Source organism: Hoplias malabaricus, chromosome 12 (genome assembly GCF_029633855.1).
Source record: "Hoplias malabaricus isolate fHopMal1 chromosome 12, fHopMal1.hap1, whole genome shotgun sequence".
Lineage (NCBI taxonomy): Eukaryota > Metazoa > Chordata > Actinopteri > Characiformes > Erythrinidae > Hoplias > Hoplias malabaricus.
The window spans coordinates 12,934,827-12,955,106 of record NC_089811.1 but is presented as its reverse complement, the minus strand read 5'-3'; the positions used below and the strand labels follow the sequence as shown (position 1 = coordinate 12,955,106).

The following is a 20,280-nucleotide window of genomic DNA, read 5'->3' as shown; positions in this document are numbered from 1 at the left end:
AGCATTTCTCCGCTTGTCCACACCACCTGCTCTCATATTCTCTGTCTGTTCACACCTGGTACTCTGCATGTTTGCCAGCATCTATATGTTCCTTTCCGTGAGCTTCTAAATATTTTATGTGTTTGTTCTATTTATCTATCTGTGTACAAGGGCCTGAAATTAATATACCACCTTTGTGATGGGTCCGTTTCCACAGATAGGCAGACTTTTTAAACCATGAACGTGTTCAGTTACGTACAAAAATTGTTTGATCTCTGCCTCTGCTTATGAGAGATTTCAGCTTCTTTAAAGCTTCAGCTTCTGTGTCAACAGAATGGGGTAATGTGGATGGGTATAAACCCACAAAAATTAAGCTATATTAGTGAAACTTCATTCTATATCTTTGGTCTGAGTTGGGAGTGGAGCATTTGACTTTAATATTTAAATAAAATGCTCAACGCAGTGTTTCAGTAGCTAGTGTAAAGCCTCCACAGAAGGCAACCTCACATTCAGTAATTATTCTTACTTCAGCATAAACTTGTATGGTGCTTTTCCACTGAATGTTACACCACTCGATTGTACCTTTTGCATTTCATTAAGGTAAAATTGGTACTTGGTGTCTGGAACCAAGCATTTACTTGGTACTTGCTCTCTCATGGTCCCAAGCAAGCCAATTAGGGACTAAAGAATGAGGTGTACAATTTCCATAATGCTGACTCACCACAGAGACCCAGTCATGGCGAAATGCAGACATCCAGCACAAACTAAGCATGTGTAAAATCTCCTAGATTTTTTTTTTAAACTTTTAGATATGTACAGCAGTGATCAAAATACCAGCTGTTAAAATGACACTGTAGTCCTTTGAAGAGATTCAAATGTTCCTTGTATTGGTGGCCAATGAAAGAATCCAGTGAGAGTTGGACAGTGCAACAAGGAATGTATTATTACCTCTACTGATCTTTCTGAACTGATGTCCCAAAAACTAAAGATAGTGTAGTTGTAGGGTAAAACAAACCAGACGCCAAGTACTAAAAGTGATTAGAACTGAGTAGCCTCAAGTAGTGTAGGCACCACACAGTGGAAAAGTGATATAAGTGAATGCATCTATGTGTGTTAAGTTTCCTCCAACTGTCTAAAAACACATCCATAGATTGATTGGCAGTAAAAAGGTGCCCATAGCTGAGAATGGTTCACACACTCACACTAGTGAACAGTTTCACCCAGACAATCCACATACAAACCTATGTTTTTTGGATTGTTTGAGGAAACCCACAAAGACACAGGGAGAATGCACTAGACACGGACTTCATGCAGGGATTAAAACCAAACACCCAGGCCCCAGGAACTGTGTGGCAGCAACCACCATGAAATCCTTGTTATTTCATGTATTGATTTATTGATTTAGAAAATGATCAAAGCTGATCTAAATAAATGACTGACTGCCCAGCCCCTATGTACCATAATGTGTTAGACACAGACAGGATTGTAAGTGTGAAGACAAAAGTAATTGTGGGAGTGGGAAGGGCACCTTTTATGTCAGGACATACCAGCACTTCATATATTTATAATTACAACATATTTCATGCCATTATATAATAGTTAGAATTCTGAATGATATATTACTATTCACAGTGTAATGAATACTAACTAACTATCTAAATATTTATATTATCATTCATTTGTTTAAATTACATTTTTCCAGGTAGTTTAAGATCATTTTATTGTTCCATTCATCACAGAATACATACAAAAGGTGTCAGAGGTCCTATCAAATTAAAATAAATTAAATAAACTTAAAAAATGCCATCACATCAGTAAGATAGGAAATATACAAAGCCATATTTTTCATGCATAGCATTATTTATACATTTTAATATAAAGACATTTTAATATCCACATTTAATTAAAACATCTGGAACCATCTGGTTCTGCCTTGTGTAGTCATACAACTGCTCAATTTATTATACATATGCTAAAATTACATTAAATATAGATTCAGAATTGTATTGCACGGAAGTGTATTTAAAATCATAAAGCCTGATCACATGTACAAAAAAATACACACTTTTTTCCATAGGTTTTAGTTATTTTTGTTGTGTTTTGCACTAAACCTTTTTAAGCATGGCACACCATCTACGTAGTTTAATGATGTTGAGGCATGGACTATGAAGTTTTTTCTCTCTGCTATATCTTTTTCTGTACTGATTTATTCTTCTTTTTTTTTTTTTTTTTCAAAATCTAGCTCCGGAAGCTTACTTATTTTACCCCGACCCTTCCTGTTCCTTACGCAAGAGGATTATCTCATATCTAATCTCAGAAATATCTCCTGAAATATGAACAACTCTTGCCCTAAAAGCTTGTCCTGATAGGAGATTTAATAAATGAAGGTCTCTCTAGCAATCACCCATAACTTTAAGACTACCTCTTTGTTTCTACACTCACCGACCATTCTCTCAGTTCCACTGATCATACAAAAGCACTTTTGTAGTTCTGGAATTACAGACATTAGCCCACCTGTTCCTCTGCATTCCTTGCTTGCCCCTTTTTCACCCTGTTCTCCATCAGTCAGGGTTTCCTCCACTCACTGTCCAGACAAACCTACCTGGTAGATCTACCTTGTAGTCAGAGACAGTAGCTCATCAGTTGCTGTACAGTTTGTGTTGGACAGGACACTGTTGGCTGGACATTCTCTCTGGTATTGTGTATACAGTGTAATATGTGTGTGTGTGGGTTGGTTGGTTGGTATTTATTTATGCATGCATTCATGCAATCACAAAAATATAAATCAAGCTTTGGTAAACCAAGCTTTACTTCAGTCCTACCCAGCTGCACTCCCTACTGAGCTTCAAGTACAGATTTCTCCCAAAGTTACATCATATGACGACACGCTCCCAGTGTGTCTGAACACCTAAAGGATTGGACAGTGTAATGGTTGTTACTCAAATCCGCCTGGACAGCTGGGACATGGTGGATTACTTATAGCTGTTCTGCAGTCAAAACTTTAAGACGTATTTGGGCTTAAAAAAAGAGCTGACAGGCGGAATAGCCATGCAGGAAATATCTCAGTGCCTGCTGCCGGAACCGTGAGCTTCTTTCTAAACAAATCTAGTATTGGCTTTTTGTCATACACGGTAGTTCTCTGTAGATCAGTGAATACAAGAAAAAGATGGGATTAAAACATAGGCATTTGTGCTCTGGGGCCAGTGCCAATTCTATGTGAGTATGAGCCAAAATTCAACTTCAAATCTAAGCTGACCTTTATAACTTTATTATTTCAGGGCCCTGGTAATACAAAACCTGGTTTCAGAAGAGCTAGAGGAATATGTCAAATGCAGGTGAAGACAGAGGGCAGTGATTTAATAAATCTTATTATAAATAAGAATACATTTTCGAATAAAACATACTGAACTGAAAAAATAAATCTGTTTCAAATACAGAAGAGTTTATTGTTTATGCTTTCTATTTTTATGATTTCTTTTAATATATATTTTTTCTTATTATATTATATGCATAAATATGCATTATTAATAAATTTTAAGCAAGAATTAATACTATAAATGAATTGTGCAGCTTTTGATGCTACTTGTGCAGCTCTTTTTAGGGATGGGCAGTATCCACATTTTTCATTTCATCAAAGCATCTCAAAATACTAACACAATATAAGGCATTACAGTGGAGTGGGGATGGGGGGGCACTATTGCGCTGCGTGAGCCTCATATATGTGAGCACAAAGTCGAGGGAAGGGTTTTCGGCGCTGTGCAGTTCAGTGCAGCACAGCTTGACTGCACACTAACATACATTGATGCTAGAAACCCATTTCTGAGAGAGAAGGTTCAAAAATAAGTTAAATATGATAGTTCTACACAGTTTAAAAGCATACCCTGCCAAATTTTTTTTTCTGATGAGTTCAAATCACACATATTTAGAGCATAAAGCCTCATACCTGTGTCTTCTGAGTTTTTTGTGTTTTCAGCTTCCTTCCTCTCTCTTTTAATCCAAACTCAGCACTAAACTCTGGTGGGCTACTGGGCTTCTGCTTTCTACCACTACATATTTTCAGATTGTGACATCATTAGTCATTGAGCTCTCACAGTGTCCCCTTCCTGTGGCTCTCTTAAATGAACATGAATGAACCCTTTGTCCTTGTACTTAATTTGGTCAGATACAGAACAAAAATTTGACACACCACACACATCATAATTTTGAAATCACCCTCATTTTGAGATACAATACACATTTCTATATACCGTATTACTGTTATACCACCCAACCCTAGCTCTTTTCTGGATCAACAATGTGAAAAATGTATGCCGGTACACATATTTATAAAATATAGATTGTGACCCTGCACAAATCGTTAAAATAATGTAAATTAATTAAATAATTTTGTGCTATGCTCTTCCATGGCGCAACAAGTAGTGTCGCTGTCACACAGCTCCAGGGTCCCACTCCGGGTGAGGAGTTTGGTGTGTTCTCTCAGTGTCCGCATGGGTTTCCTCCGGGGGCTCCGGTTTCTTCCCACAGTCCAAAAACACATTAGTAGGTAGATTGGCTACTCAAAAGTGTCCATAGGTGTGGGCATGTGAATGAATGTGAGTATGTGTATGTGTTGCATTGCGAAGGACTGGCGCCCCTCCATGTTGTGTCCAGAACCACCGCAACCCTGAATTACAGACAATAAATGAAAGAATGTGCTGAGCACTTAGTGTCAGTGAACAAGAGAAGCTGCAAGGTATATTAATGCCCAAGCTCAAAAAAGCAAACTGCTATGTGAGACAGCACTACATCCTGTGCTCACTCATGATTACTTGTAAGCCCAACTGACAACTGGTCCAGTAAAATGAACCATATGAAATGAAGAAGGCAACACATTATCTTTCCCAGCTTGTCAAATTTAGCTGTTGGTCTCCATGGATAGGCTGAAATACTCATTTTGCTGTTGCATGCTGGTAGATTGTGCTTCACTTAAATAATGTGATGTGTTTACACTCTCTGATGATTACTGAAGTGGTTCAATGAAACCAAAGTGACTTTGTGGCCACCTCGCCACACCCGTTTCACAATTAATTATTAATGGACACAATGACCTGTCCTCTGGAAAAGGTAGACCTTAACCCAAAAAAACTGCTTTAAACCAGCTGTATGCCAACAGTTTGCTAAAATAACTAATTATGAGGCACTTAAGTCTCCTCTTTCACTGTGACGTACTCTGGATATTTGTCCGTGTGGTGTGCCTTCACAATTGTAATAACATTTGTGGTGTTGCAATTTCTTACTTTGCTCCCTCCATGTAAGATGTTGCAAACTGCATGCTTTATGTTGTATTCACTCACTTTGGAAAAATAATCACCCTAGAATCATTCATTCATTCATTATCTGTAACCGCTTATCCAATTCAGGGTTGCGGTGGGTCCAGAGCCTACCTGGAAACATTGGGCGCAAGGCAGGAATACACCCTGGAGAGGGCGCTAGTCCTTCACAGGGCAATACACACACACATTCACACCTACAGACACTTTTTCAGTCGCCAATCCACCTACCAACGTGTGTTTTTGGACTGTGGGAGGAAACCAGAGCACCCCGAGGAAACCCACGCAGACACCACACTAACTCCTCACAGACAGTCACCCGGAGCAGGAATCAAACCCACAACCTCCAGGCCCCTGGAGCTGTGTGACTGCGACACTACCTGCTGCACCACTGTGCCACCTAAACCGTCTGTCAGAAGTGGGATTTGAACCCACGCCCACAGAAATCTCTGTCTTGAGTCTGGCGCCTTAGACCACTGAGCCACTCTGACTGCTCTAAAATCACTCTAAGTAAAATAAACAGTAACAATCACTTTGAAATATGGGCAAAATCAAAGCATTGGCCTGATGCTGATGACAAAAAAAAACATTACAATAAAATCTGAACATGTTTAGCCAATCCTTGACAGTGACCACACCCACAGGTGCCTTAGATACCTTGCACAAAGGCACTACAACCATGGATGTGGTAGGAGGAGACAGTGTTTTTCCCCAACCCCACTTTATCTTGTAGATCTAGATGGACAAGAGCTACTTCGTTCTTTATCTAACATGAATTGACTGCAGCACGGTCCAGGTTCCTGGGTTTAAGGACTCCCAGTCCCCACCTTAGGTCTGTGAAGAGTTGGGTGTGCTCTCCCTGTGTCTGTGAGGGCTTCCTCTGGGTGCTCGGGTTTCCGCCCATAGTCCAAAAACTTGTACATAGGTGTCCACATGTGCGAGTGTGTGAGTGATTGGGTGAGTGTGTAATGCCCTGTGATGGACTGGCTCCCTGTCCAGGGTGTGTTTCTGCCTGTAGACTAACTGCGACCCTGAAAAGAATGAATCAGTTAGAGAAATTGGATGGATGCATGGATCCAACATGAATGGAACTTTATATATAAAGTATTAATATTATCTTAAAATATTAATAATAATAAATATGTACACATATATAAGTTGATTTATATAAGCATTCACTTTCATTCTACTTATACTAACAGTACGGTGTGAAACAAACACCAGGGGTCAAGCATTGTCTGCAGAACAGAGCAAAGTCCTGCTCCAAAGACAGGACACAGTGGGGAGAACTGGGTTTCTGGGTCAAGAAAGGCTGCACCACAAGGTTATTGCTATGGAAACGGTGAGAAATACATGTCTGTACTTCGGATACAGCGACTAATCAGGGTTAAAACTCAGCGGGTGTCTTGACTACATTGTTAAATGTGAGGAACTGTGTTCAAAATTGAAAAATGTATGGTTAAAGTGGGAGTAGAGCCTTTTTTAAAAGGCGAATTATGATCTTAACCATTTTTATCATGCATTGTTCATAAAAGAGCCCACACTGCTGAGTCTTCAGGAGTGACTCTGTATAAAAGAAACATGGCTCACCAAGGACAACATCAGTGAGGGATGTGCACAAAAACACACATCTATACACACACATAAGACAGTCCATGAATCCACAGAGAGAGAGAAGGTCAAGCATGAAGAGTAAGCAGTCCTGCGGTCACCTTGTCTTGTCTTCCTCAGTTAAAAGCCACTTGTGTACAGTAGAGATGGGAAAACATCTCTAATCTGCATTTCTCATTTCTCTTCAGAACATGGAAATGCTCCCTCTGAAATTCCACCATCCAGCACCTTTGGAATGGGACTGGAGCGTCACCTGTTACCCAAAGCCACTGTCAACTTGTTTTTATAAAATTTGTATGACCATTATGTGGGTAGAGAGACAGAGATGCTTCTGTCTTGAGAGATTTTTAAAGCAACATTAGGTAGTATTTTTACCCTCAAAATACACAATGTAACATTTGGAGGAGGGTAGGATACACCCTCCCTCCATCCCTCCTCCCCTTAATTTCAGTATAGTGCTGTAAAAGTGAATTACACTCTGTAGCTATAGTAGAGGTCTTTCTGTTCATTCAGCCTCTTAAAGCAGTTTTACAAATACAGACTGTAGTCCATCAGTTGCTCTGCATACTTGTTTGCCCCATTTCACTCTGTTCTTTGGTGGTCAGGACCCTTACGGGACAACCCCAAAGCACTGAGAATGATCCACCACCCAATCATACCTGTGATATGGGGGCCCTGTGGACATCGATGACCATTGTAGAACAGGATGAAAGGGGCAAACAAAGTATACGGAGCAACAGATACTCTGGTTATAGGAATACAAAATACATATATCGAGAATTACCTCTGAGCCTGATTGTAGCAGCAAATCAAAATCCAATCAAATGCCTAGAAATTCCCACATCCAGTCTGCAGCCTCATCAAGATTTGCTCTGACATGGCGAACATTGAAGCTGTTTTATGTTCCCAAGGATGAGTTCATTTTGAAATCAATTCCATTGCTAAATAGCAGACCTTCCTCTTTCCCTCTCAGGGCCATTTACTATTCATGTACATCGCAGACTCAATTTACTGTTGTGTTCACCAGCCCAGCCTCCGCTACGGTATACAGCAAGCAAATTACATCTCATCTGAAAGCAATGGTCCTGAGATGCGGAAAAGAGATGTGCTAGGATAATTGAATGTCAATATTTACACATGGGGATTCTTATTCAACTCTGCCCAATATTGATGTATACCACTAACACCATTTCTACTTAAATACATTTTATTAAACGTGTCCTTTGTTGTCTGCTCTGAAATATTAGGGAGGTTTGGAAAGAGACAGAGATGAAGAATGACTAAAGTGGCTAATTGAAAATAACATTATAAAAAAGGCCACTTCAAATTTTGTATTTATAAGATATGTCAATCACTGGATCCACAGCATAATCTCAGAAAAGTCAGGTACTAAGACACGATTGGTGTGGGACCATCAAGGATTTGTGTTCAGTACCATTAGTTTGATATAATCTCTGCGGGAATATTCCATGAGTACCATTCAATACATTGAGTAGAACTAATTAAAGTGGACATATGAAAAAACAAATCCCTGGCACATTCAAATGGGGATGTGGAGTCTACCAATCCACAAGCTGTGAAATAAAGACCACCTAGTCAGTTGATTGTGGACTGCCAAAATCAGTAAATATGGGATAAAATGAGCAGTTCTGACTTTGTGCTGCATGTTACATAAGCTCTGTCCAAAACTGTGCCCTATTCACTATACAGTCTTTTGGGGTTCTGCCATTTTGTAGTATTGTCCGAAAACATAGTGGACACTTTTCAGTGCACTCAAATAATCCCCCAGTGCACCACATATAAATAAATAAATAAATAAATAAATGTACACTAGTGGATAGCAGATACTCATAATCCACTGCATTGTTATGTATAAACTCACATGAGGCATTTATTGAAATCATTCACCTCCTCCTGAGTTCAGTTCCCAATTATTGTGCACTCTATAGTGAATAACCTAGGGAATATTGAATAAGGATTAAAAGCTATTTTGGATACAGCGATAAAGTGTGGGGCATTAGGATTGCCCCACCTCTTTGTTTGTGTCTCTTCAATCACAGAGCTGGACCCATGTTTAGGTGAGGGCACAAATACAAATTTAAACAGAAAAACAGCCAAAAACCAGTTAGCGCTCCTCACTGCTTGTGAAACCTGTCATTCTGAACAGGGCTGCTCAGACAAGAGGAGAACGCTGCTGATCTTTGGGGTATTTCGACCAAAGCATATCACAGATGTTTCATTAAAGGAACACTAGCTAAGATTTGGATTTTGTGCTTCTGGGGCTTCCCTATTGTACTTCATTTTTACACTTTACTGTATTGAAATCAATGGGCGAGAGGAGGGAAAAGATATGGTTTTCTACCCTCCCACAAAAGTTACATGGTGCAGTTTCTGTCATGTTATTTTCTGTCATATTACATTTCAGTGAAGCATCGCAATGCTTTTAAAACTGTAATTTTATCCTAAAAATATTGAGTAGTGTTCCTTTAAGACCCCAGAACTTTAGTTTGTCCCCTTTAATAACTAATCTTCCAAACAGTAGTACATGATCATCCAACCTCTAACTAAGATTTACATGGCAGAACTGAAATCTAACATCTAACATTCCAACATCTACTGCAAAGCTGTTACTGTGCCAAAGGGGAACAAACTCCAAATCAATGCTCCTGATTTCAGACTAAAATTGGTGCTAACCTATATCTGCTTATACGTAGTGTCTCTGTACAATACTCATCCTTCCAGACAGTGTAATGTACCTCTTGCATAACCCCCAGACAAATCCAAAGCATGCCCCAACAATCCCTCGCCTGGAAGTTTAGACAACATATGTTTAGCTATTTACCTCCCTCAAGAGCAAGTTGACTTTTGCCCTTCATGCTAATTCAAAGACAAACATCTCGCTCTGGATGAGAAGAGCTTCTACTTTCCGCTCTTGAGGTGGAACAGTCAAAGTTCATTAACAATAACAGAATCCAGAGATCTCTACAGAACATGCGAGATTTGCTGGAGGATTTATTTTTCACAGCTTACGCTCAAAGGGATTGTATAAGGAAAGAGGGTAGCTCAAGGACAGTCTCATACGACTGTCTCCGATGACTAAGAGAGATAAGTAATTAACTCACATCCTTGTGGAATGAGTCTGAGATCTGCGACCTACCACAAGCGGATAGTGACGGCATCCGGCTCTGACTTTAACAAGGTCAGAAGGCAGAAAGCTGAATCCAACAAAGGCTTAATTAGAGAAATAGCCATTCTAGACTTTCTCTGAACACTGTAGACATTATAGACTCCAAGTGCTTTTCAGAAGAATAGGCCCGCTTTGAAAAGGTGCTTCCTACACAAGCAAAACTGTCACCAACTTTTAAGAAAGTGCTTTGTGCTGCGACATCAGGTCTGAACAAGTCTGTGGCTTTTATATATCACAATCATGCAGTTTGTGCTACATAATTCAAAACTGTTTTTGTTTATTCAGTACATTGTGAGACATTATAATCTAACAATGTTGTGGCTGTGAACTGGCAGTCTGACTCACTCCATACAGCGGTCTAACCTCCAGCGTACAAAACTTGGATTAACTAGTATTCTTCGACAAACAGAGTCCATTTTAATCACAACTAGATGGTTCCCCAAAATTAGTTAGCCCTGATATACACCAGTGTCTTTATCTCACATTATAGCATGAATGTCACGTGTTATTGTAAATATTCCAGTTCCATTCTCACCATTTATTGTTTGTTTTTAAGATTAAAAAGACAGAAGGAAAAGAAACAAATGTATCAACCTTCCACAGGGTCAAGTAATTCAGTTCTATAAGGCAACTGAGGTTATGTGTGCATGTGGTGGAGTAATACTTGAAGAGCTACACTCAAAGCGCAATCATCATACAATACTGGCACTCCTAGAAAGACTCTCAGCCAGTCCCACTGCAGGGTTGGAACTGTGTGATAATGAGTAGTAAGTATTGATCAAATTAAAATCCCAATGCTAAAATGTGTAGTTGTTTAAAATGCTATATTTACAATGCAAACTTGTTTTCCATCATCTACCTCACACATGCAATTTTTATGCCTGATTCTGAGCAAGGCATGTGAGGCAAAACAAACCTTTAAAGCCCTTATTTCTTGAGGTTGCTCCTTTAAATAATTTTACAATTAATAACAGCTATCCTAAATATGAGTTAGGTACTTATCTGTGGTTGTATTTATGTGTTTGATAGTTTTATATTAGCTGCTGCTTAGCCTATAAGGTAACTTGATTTTATCCTGTTGGTCCGATTATCACTAAATTGTGACACAGTGAAAAAGCCAGCTGGTGTTTCCAAATTATGTCAAAACAAGAGCAAAGCGAAACTAGGTATTCCTTGTTTAACCGGACCATCATTAGCCAGAGGTTTTTCTGGCATTACCAATATACGAACGCCCAAAATAAATACCCTTGCCATTGGAAGGTCTGGAGAGGCTTTGTTGCTTCACATCAATGTCTTTGTTTACAATAATAAGAAGAAATAAACTAGAAAATGTATTTATTACTGCCTTGTGAAGGACTGGCGCCCCCTCCAATGTGTATTTCCGCCTTGCACCCAATGATTCCAGGTAGGCTCTGGACCCACCGCGACCCTGAACTGGATAAGCAGTTACAGATAATGAAAGAATGAATTAATGTATTTATTACTTGTTTTTGATCATTTCTAAAAACCAAGCACCTTAACATTTTATCAACCAAGTAATCTACACTTGATAAAGGAACAAGGCATCGCTGGGAACTAGATATTTATGTAGTGACTTATATTTCTATAAGGGTCCGAAAGATAAAACATTGCTGTAAAAAGTTCGCAGCCCTGTTTATTTTGGGTAACACCTCGCTCTGGTGTTCTGGGTATAATAATTTGTAGATTTTGTCCGTTTTTGTGTAAAGTTAAACAAAAAGCTGTACAGATGTAATTTACTCGTCAGAAAGTCAGTAACAGTGAGATGTGTCCAAGTATTCGTGTCGTTATAGGGACAGACAAGATGACTTCCTGTTTGTTAAATATTTAGTAGAAAACAAAAGTTTGGGTCACAGAAACATTCTCCAAACACAAAGAAGAGACCATTAAAAATATTACATTACCAATGTTCAACACATTTCTGTTCAAGGCTCCAGTAAAACACTGAGCTGCTCTCCACGGTGGATGGTGGACCTACAGCGCTGAAGCAGTGCGGCCGAGTCCCAATTCAGCTCTCAACTCTCTGAACCCTTGAACACTTGAACATGCATTTTTTAGGTCCCAAAAAGAGTACTTGTCCAGGTCCTCTCGTCACTGCCGAACTGTTCCAAATATAGTTCACAAACTGGAATGTGAAATATGGCTGAACTAACAACAGATGGTGTAGTGGCACCACCTTAAGTTCTCTCTGTGGAATACAGTTAAATTAACAGTTACTACTCGTGCAGGCGTGTTTCAACATCAGGTGTCAGTCAATAAGCGCATATGCCTCTTCTAGGCCAGCCCGGCAATTTGGACAATTTCACAGAACCAATCCACTTGTCACATAGACACAAGGGGGGAATTGAATCTTACACAAACACACACAAACACACACACACACACACACACAAACAAATATACATTATAACATGTATATCACAATAAAAATCAAATACCATCAAATTGCCAACTGCTACTCCCTACAAAATATCTGTACTTTGGAAAAGAAAAAAAGAAGATGAAGAAAGTTGGACAAGGAATTAGCTGAGGGTGTTTCTAAAGTTTGAACCCACACACCGAATGCAAAAGGCCTAAAGGGAAACGACAAGAATCCCACCAAGACAGAAAGTGGTGTCGCCAGCCCTCTCGACGTGCTCTCCGAGGGCCGCAGTTAATCCCACGCTTTAGGATTATATCATGCCTTCAGCACGGAGCGGCAGATTAGAAAGACATGGATCCAAGCGTGTCGGCGCTCCTGGTCCTCAGCTGATCCGGGATCAGAGGGCCTAGCGCCTCTCCCTATTGTTCCTCTGCTGTTAGCCAACGCACAGCATGAAACTCTCACTAATCCGCAGCGGAGCGGGTGAGGACGAAGGCCCAAACTGGCAGCGGTCGTGTGATTAGAATGATCACTGTACTCCAGCCATCTGTGCTCCAGGCGCTCTGTTCACTTCGGTGCAATCCTTCAGTTTCAAATCCCGGGTGGACCATAACCAGCAATGCTCTTAGTTTGTACAGTAGGGCTGAAAGGTCCATCGGTTTTCCATAGAAAGGAAATAGGGACATGCAAGAATATGTGTCCAAATATATGTAGACACCTCCGAAAAACGGCTAATAATATGCCTGATTAGCTTTTATAATCTCCAAAGTAAAGCATGGCCGATAATATGGGAGGCACTGGACCAGCATGGTCTAGAGAGATATAAAGTCACCCCCACCCCAAACTATGAGGCAATTGTGACATACAAAAGGACAGGCCTTATTGCTGTAACTGACTGAATACATAAGGTCATATTGCAAGTGCTTCCCAATCTGACTCGTGCCTCTGAAAAGAGTTCAAAGAAATAATAGAGCTTTGGAAATCAGGATACTCAAAACGGCAGCAGGTCATCCTCATCCTCAGAGTCCTGCTTTTCTTTTGGTCGAGACAACCAGCATATCCGTGTGTGGAAGCACCGTGGTCAGTGTTGCTTTGTTGTCCAGTGTCACTCATCCAGAAAGCGTGAAGCTCCAGGACAATTGCCTACTGCAAAATCTGCAGGATCACCGTGGGTATTTTTTTAAAGCTGCATGAGACGTATTATCACAGGACATCATTAGGAACCTTTTAAAAATTCACACCTAACATGTTATTGAGAGACAATACTTATGAATGTGTAGCTCAACAAATATAGCCCATATCTGTCAAAATATTTAATCATTTATTGTTCCTGGTAACCTTTATATTGCTTCTGAATACCGCTGCAATCCGACATTTCCTCGTGTGCAACTATTTTTTAATGATGAGAGTGTATATATAGATTGTAGCTTGTCTGTTTCTCAGCATACATTTTGTTTTTATCCCTATTTCACCATGCTCTTCAATGATCAGGACCCCCACAGGACTAAAGCAGGTATGATTTGGGTGGTGGATCATTCTCCGCTCTGTAGTGACACTGACATTGTGGTGTTGTTAATGTATGTTGCAGTTGTATAAGTGGATCAAACACAAAAGTGCTGCTCGAGCTTTTACACAGATAACTCATTGGTTCACCTTGTTCACGCTGCACAATTTGTGTTGGTCTTTCTCTAGTTCTTCATCAATGGACACAGGATGCCTCCCATAGAATGCTGTTTAATTGATATTTTGGGTTGGTGTACTATTTTCAGTCCAGCATTGAGGGCTTTAAAAACTCTAGCAGCAACTGCTGTGTCTGATCCACTTGTACCAGCATAACACACAGTATCACACCACCACATCAGTTTCACTTCAGTATCTGCATGTCTATATATAGCTGCTCTGTGGTGGTCCTGTGGAGGTCCTGACCATTGATGAATAGGCTGAAATTGGGATAAGAAAGTATAAAACAGAATATGAATACATACACATATATGAGACACACACACACAGCTTAAATTCATCTAGCTAGTGGTGAGCCAGAGCGTGGCGGTTCATGTGACCTGATGTGACTGGGTTTAGATGGGTTTCCCCTCCAGCAGATGCCTCTAATGCAGATTTGAAGGGGAAGTGAAGAGGATCAAGCTGTTTTTCCACGTCTAAGCAGACGTTTATCTGCTCTCGTCCATTACACAGATAAAAACAAATGCATTAAAACATGCTCCTGGGAGATTACACGTCAACCTTTCTTTGACACACTCGCTGAGTCTTTATCTCCTCACATCACATCTCAGACATTTAACCACCTTTTTCCCCCCAGCAAATCCCCCTGGCCTCTTTCTCTCTGACTCGTTCTATTTGTCTTGATATTGTTCTAGCTCGGCCTGCCTTTATTTTTCCATATTGCTCACTCCATCTCTCTTTCAGGGCTTTCGCAGAAATGATAAAAGTGTGTACCTAGCTGGCAGTCACTCATAGAAGTGATGTGTTCATTTTAGCTCCATATGATTTAAAGCATAGGTGTGTTTTATCCAATGTGGATGCATCAGAGAATTGCTGTGCTGCAGCAATATTTTTTCCCAGGGTCTTGCTTTTTAATGCTTTCCACTTCTGGATTTGTTGGATTTTTTAAATGCTATTAAATTGATTCTGTCTCTCCTATTGGTAAAGCCAAAGACTCTGAGGACAACTATAAAAATATATTTACAAATAAATGAATGAATTGCTGCTAATGACTTTTAACCAAAGCGTGATCTATTTTTGTTAAGCACAAAAATCTGCAGAAAATACATTTTAAGGTCAAACATATTGGAACAGACCACCTAAACAATAAATTTGTGATTCATTCAGTCCCATTGCCACAACTGTATGAAAACAAGTACCTAACCCCACAGCCTGCCTTTGCAAAAGAATGGGACATTACAAAGACCTCACTGAATTTCAACATGTTGCTGTAATAGGATGCCATCTCTGCAACAACTCAGTTTCAGTCAATTTCTTCCCTCCTAGATATTTCACAATCAAGTGGTCGTATTAAAAAGTGGAAGCATTTAGGAATCTCAGCATCCCTGCCACAAAGTTACAGGTTAGGAATGCAGCATCTAATGATCTAGATAATCCAAATATAATACATATCGTACAGGTAATTTTATTTGTAAAACTACCTACATCTCGGGGATAAGGGACCTGCAGTATATCAAAACCACGATGGGTAAAGTCACAAATGTAGAAGAGATAACTTTTGATTATCAGTGCAGCTGCACATGAGCCTGTGGTCACTATGACCAATGCTATATGTCAGCAAGATGGGTACAAATATTTACAGACGTAGAAAATGTTCTGCTCCAGTGCAATCGTTTTGGCATGAGTCAAATCCTTACAGAATGTTCTTGTAAGTGACTGCAGTAAATAAGAAACACAGGGAAAATGGGTTTCTATGAACTCGTGTCCTTATGCGCTATGCTATAATTAATGTCCATGATGTGTTCTGTAAAACCAGACGGTAAACAAAATGGATATTAACTGGGCATTTATTACCATACCCCATGGGTTTAGGGTACAGTTCAGTAGAGTACTACAGTGTTTTTGTTTTGGTTGTTTACAGCTGCTATGTCGTTTTAAGACCTTGGCCATTAACCAACATTGATCACAACAATGTTAAAAGGCACCCAACTTGAATTTTTATTTTAATATTTCCATGTGAACTGGACCAAATCATTGAACCCAAAAAGGCAACCATAGTTTCAAGGGGACATGTTATGAAAAAACTCCCCCGCTTAGTGGAGCCTACCAACCCCCAAACTGTGAAACCCTCTCAGTTTACCCTGTCAAACATAAAAAATAAATAAAAAATTAAGAGAACGGAGAACAAAGACAACTGAGTGAAAACGACTAAAAAAAAAGCTTCTGCTCCTTGGCTTCTTTCATTGTGGAATAGGGCTAGAATATGGATTTTTATAAAGTGTTGCACCAATTTCCTCCTATTTCCTCTATGAACTTTGGGCATATATATATATATATATATATTTTTTTTTTTTTTTGCTGCAAGTTTCCTTTAAGACTCCCTATCTATTGTGACATCTATGAGAAATCATCCATCTTCAGCCTCATTGACTCTTAGTGTCTGTGCAGCAAAATGAGATCAGCCACTGCAGCGGTGACTCAGCCTGAGCAGTTGGTGGTTGCATTAATTATATTTCACTTTTGTCAGCACATTAAACGCAGACACTGGAGGCAGCTGGCATGTCATAAAGTGTCGGACGACTGTAACATTTGGTCTTTTTGACCTCCAAACAAAATGGCTGATTTTTTTTTTCTTCTCTACAACCATAGTGTCACTTAAAGTCAGCAATCAGCAGAGTAACAGGACTACAGAGGTCAGTCTTGCGTAATTTCTACAAACTAATGGCATCAGGTTTGGGTAAGGCCCTATCAAATCCAATGTGTTTTGCTATATATATATAGTTCTACCTAATTATTGAAAATGCAACAGCATAAAATGCAAAAACAAAATATGTTAAATTAATTATTAAATATATAAAATGCCAATTTTTAACTATAGAGACCTAACATTCAGCCTAATCTTTGCTGATCCCCTGATGCCACTGTTCTACCCAGAGGCCTGCAGCTGACCACAGCCTCACCTCAGACTGGAAGGCACACATGACTGGCATGCAAACATAAACAGAAGGTGGAAAGATAAGCAGGTGTTAAAATGAGGCAAATGAAACAAACAAAGCTAAATAGAACACCACCTCCCAGACTACTGCTCACAATTATCCATTTCCTAGAGAAAAATCTGGTTACACTAAGACTCAAATGCATTGAGTCGCATTGAGCCCTACATGTAGATGTAGCAAAGTACCAGTAGACTAATATGAAGTTAAATAGATATCCAAGTAAAAACTCTTGGGCCATTTTCAGTGTCAGTGTGTTGGACAGAATAGCAATTGCATTCAGAAAGACACCAACAAGAAGTTTAAATTTTCTTACACTGCTAGACTGACACAACGCTATTCACACCATCCGTGCTCTTCACCATTAAGAATGGTATTTTGAGGTATTTCAGGTTGGACTGTGTTTCAGGTGAAGCTCTGAATTAATGAGAAGGGCAAGCACTGAAGGGCACTGGGGCAGTAGTGAGTTCCAGCTAGCATTAAAAATGGAGGCGAGTGACCCTTGCTTCCAGAAGCACATTAATCACAAAGACATGGAAGCATGTTTTTGTCATAGAGGCCATCTCTTACCAGACCTAGAATGATCTTGTTCATGTTTTGCAGCATGAAAGCCTGCTAGACTTTATAAGGAGACACTTTTCACTAGGAATAATAATTAAATAATAGTAAACTACTAAAAAAATCTAGTCAATATGTAATATATTTCTATATGTAGTTCATTCATTGTCTTTAACCGCTTATCCATTTCAGGGTCGTGTTGGGTCCGGAGCCAACCCAGAATCACTGGGTGCAAGGCAGGAACACACCCTGGAGGAGGCGCCAGTCCTTCACAGGGCGACACACACTCACAGTCATTCACACACTCACCTACGGACACTTCTGAGTCACAAATCCACCTGCCAATGTGTGTTTGGACCTTGAAAGGAAACCAGAGTACCCAGAGGAAACCCACACGGACACGGGGAAAACACATCAAACTCCTCACAGACAGTCACCTGGAGTGGAATTTGAACCCACAACCTCCAGGTCCCTGGAGCTATGTGACTGCGACACAACCTGCTGCGGCACTGTGCCGCCCCCAATATGTAATAATTAATAATAATTTTCTAAGCTTACTCAGCCATCCAGCCTTTTTCATGTGAGAGAGATGTACCATTTGTGTGGAATGTAAACAGCACAAAACAACAGATCTGACATTTTCAGTTCTGCTTTGGGCCACTCTAGTTTGTAGTACTGAAATCTAATATTCAGCTGATGCTGAGCAATGAGCCTGAACAGCCTGATCAAAATGTATCCGCCTATGTCAATCCAACTCCACATTCCTCATAACTGCATGCTGTCAGGATGGAAAGATGGATGACAACAGTGAGGAATGGTCTGTGTGGGTTTCATCCAAAGCATTTTTATTTATAACTGATACATTTAGGGAATAGAAATTGACTTCTTCGAAAAATATTGATAAATGAAATGAGATCATTTCTCAAACATGTCTTTTTTGTTAGGTTTATGTTTTTCATGTCTGTGAATTTGATAGAATGTGGATCAGTGTAAAATCCATTTAGTTGGCTCTCATGTCCTACTCTTTGCAAGACACGTTCATGCATATATCCAGTTTATGGACAGTCCTTGACCTTTTGAAATCTGTTCAGTTTATCAAATAGGATATCATTATTTTGAAATGATGATTTGTGATATTTGTGATATCAGCAAGCTTCACATTAAAACACCGTTGCTATTTCTATTAATCCTTCATGGAAAAACAAAAATTAATTGGACACAATTCACACAGACCCCTGGTGAGTGAGTTTATGACACTGTTCTATTGGGCATGTGGGTTTAGAATCTGTTCAGACTAATGTCAAATATGGTCACATTAAAAAAAAAAAATAATGGTTTCCAAGAGAATATTTATGACTCAAGGTTAAAGTCCATAAAACATTTTTATTTTTAATTTGGAGAAAACAAAGTCAAACCCAACGAGAAGTAACAACAGTCTCCACAGCGCTGACAGCTATAAACACAAGCCCTCTGCTCTACTCAGGACAACTCTTCACTCTACCCACATTTAGGCTTTCAACATAAAAGTCCTTGTATGAATAAACCTAAAACAGCCATTTTTTGGCATTGCATGGCATTGACACAATCCATTCTGTCAGCTTCATACTTCATACCACCTTCATGAAGCACTGGCTAACCTACCCCTAGCCAAGAAAGGCTAGTGGGCCTAGTCGATGAAATGAAGCTGTGCTGTGAGTGCGGCAGCACTCTTTGGAGAAAGCAAGTCAGGGTTTGGTCAGAAAATTGGATTTGGTACAATTTTTCCTGCTCTGTGCACGTAATCCACATTATCTGCTTTATTTCTTGAAACAAATCAAACACTCTGCAAAAAAGAATAAGTCACAAACATCTCAAACAGGTTGAATAACCTATAAATATTCTTACAACAATCTCATAGTGATAGATATTAGATGTCAGAGAATATTTTGTTTTGTTTTTTTTGCAGTATAAATAATGGTGCAACAACCAACTGCCTGTTAAACTGGCAATAGCAGCTGTGTTTTCGGTTCCATTGTCTTCCAAACAGTTTGTTGCTGTGCTTTTGTTTTGATCAGCCAAAAAGGTCTCTTGAATCAAATGTCCATTGGAGCCCATTTTCTGCACAATGAGCCTTGCGTCATCTGTCAGCATTATTTGTCAAGATTTCTGCTTAATAGCTCCAAACACCCTCTGTTGTGTGCCCTCTACACTACCCATGCCTAACGGTGGATTGGCACCCCTCTATCTCCTCATTAGGTTGGACGCTCCTCACCAAAACAAACATGGCTCTACAAGGAGATCTGACTCAATAACGCTGACAAATTGCCTTCTCTCTCCCTGTGGAGATCTCTCTCTTTATTTTCTGCCTTTTATATCTCCTTTTCTATTTCTCATTCCAGGCTAAAGGAGATGCTCAGATAGGCTTCAATCTCTCGCTTGTTTGGATCCCAAATGAGCAGTCCTGCCAAGTGCCTGGCGATGGAGAACTCCTGAATTTGTGGCTGTCACCTTCACAAGGAGCAGTTAAGGAGAAGCGATGTTTGTGAGAAGATGGTTGGAAGCCCGTGGTCAGGACCGGTCCGTGAATAGGCCTTAGCCTTACAA

The 20,280-nt window shown here is 39.8% G+C and overlaps 1 protein-coding gene and 1 non-coding gene across 2 annotated transcripts in view; both read right to left on the bottom strand.

Moving 5' to 3' along the window:
- The window catches only part of cntnap5a (contactin associated protein family member 5a), a 181,014-nt gene that overhangs the window by 140,430 nt on the left and 20,304 nt on the right, over positions 1–20,280 (bottom strand). The gene's annotated exons all lie outside the window — the stretch shown is intronic.
- On the bottom strand, positions 5,699–5,779 carry trnal-caa (transfer RNA leucine (anticodon CAA)). The gene is given in 2 exon segments: positions 5,699–5,733; positions 5,742–5,779. It is a non-coding gene; the product is annotated as a tRNA-Leu (tRNA).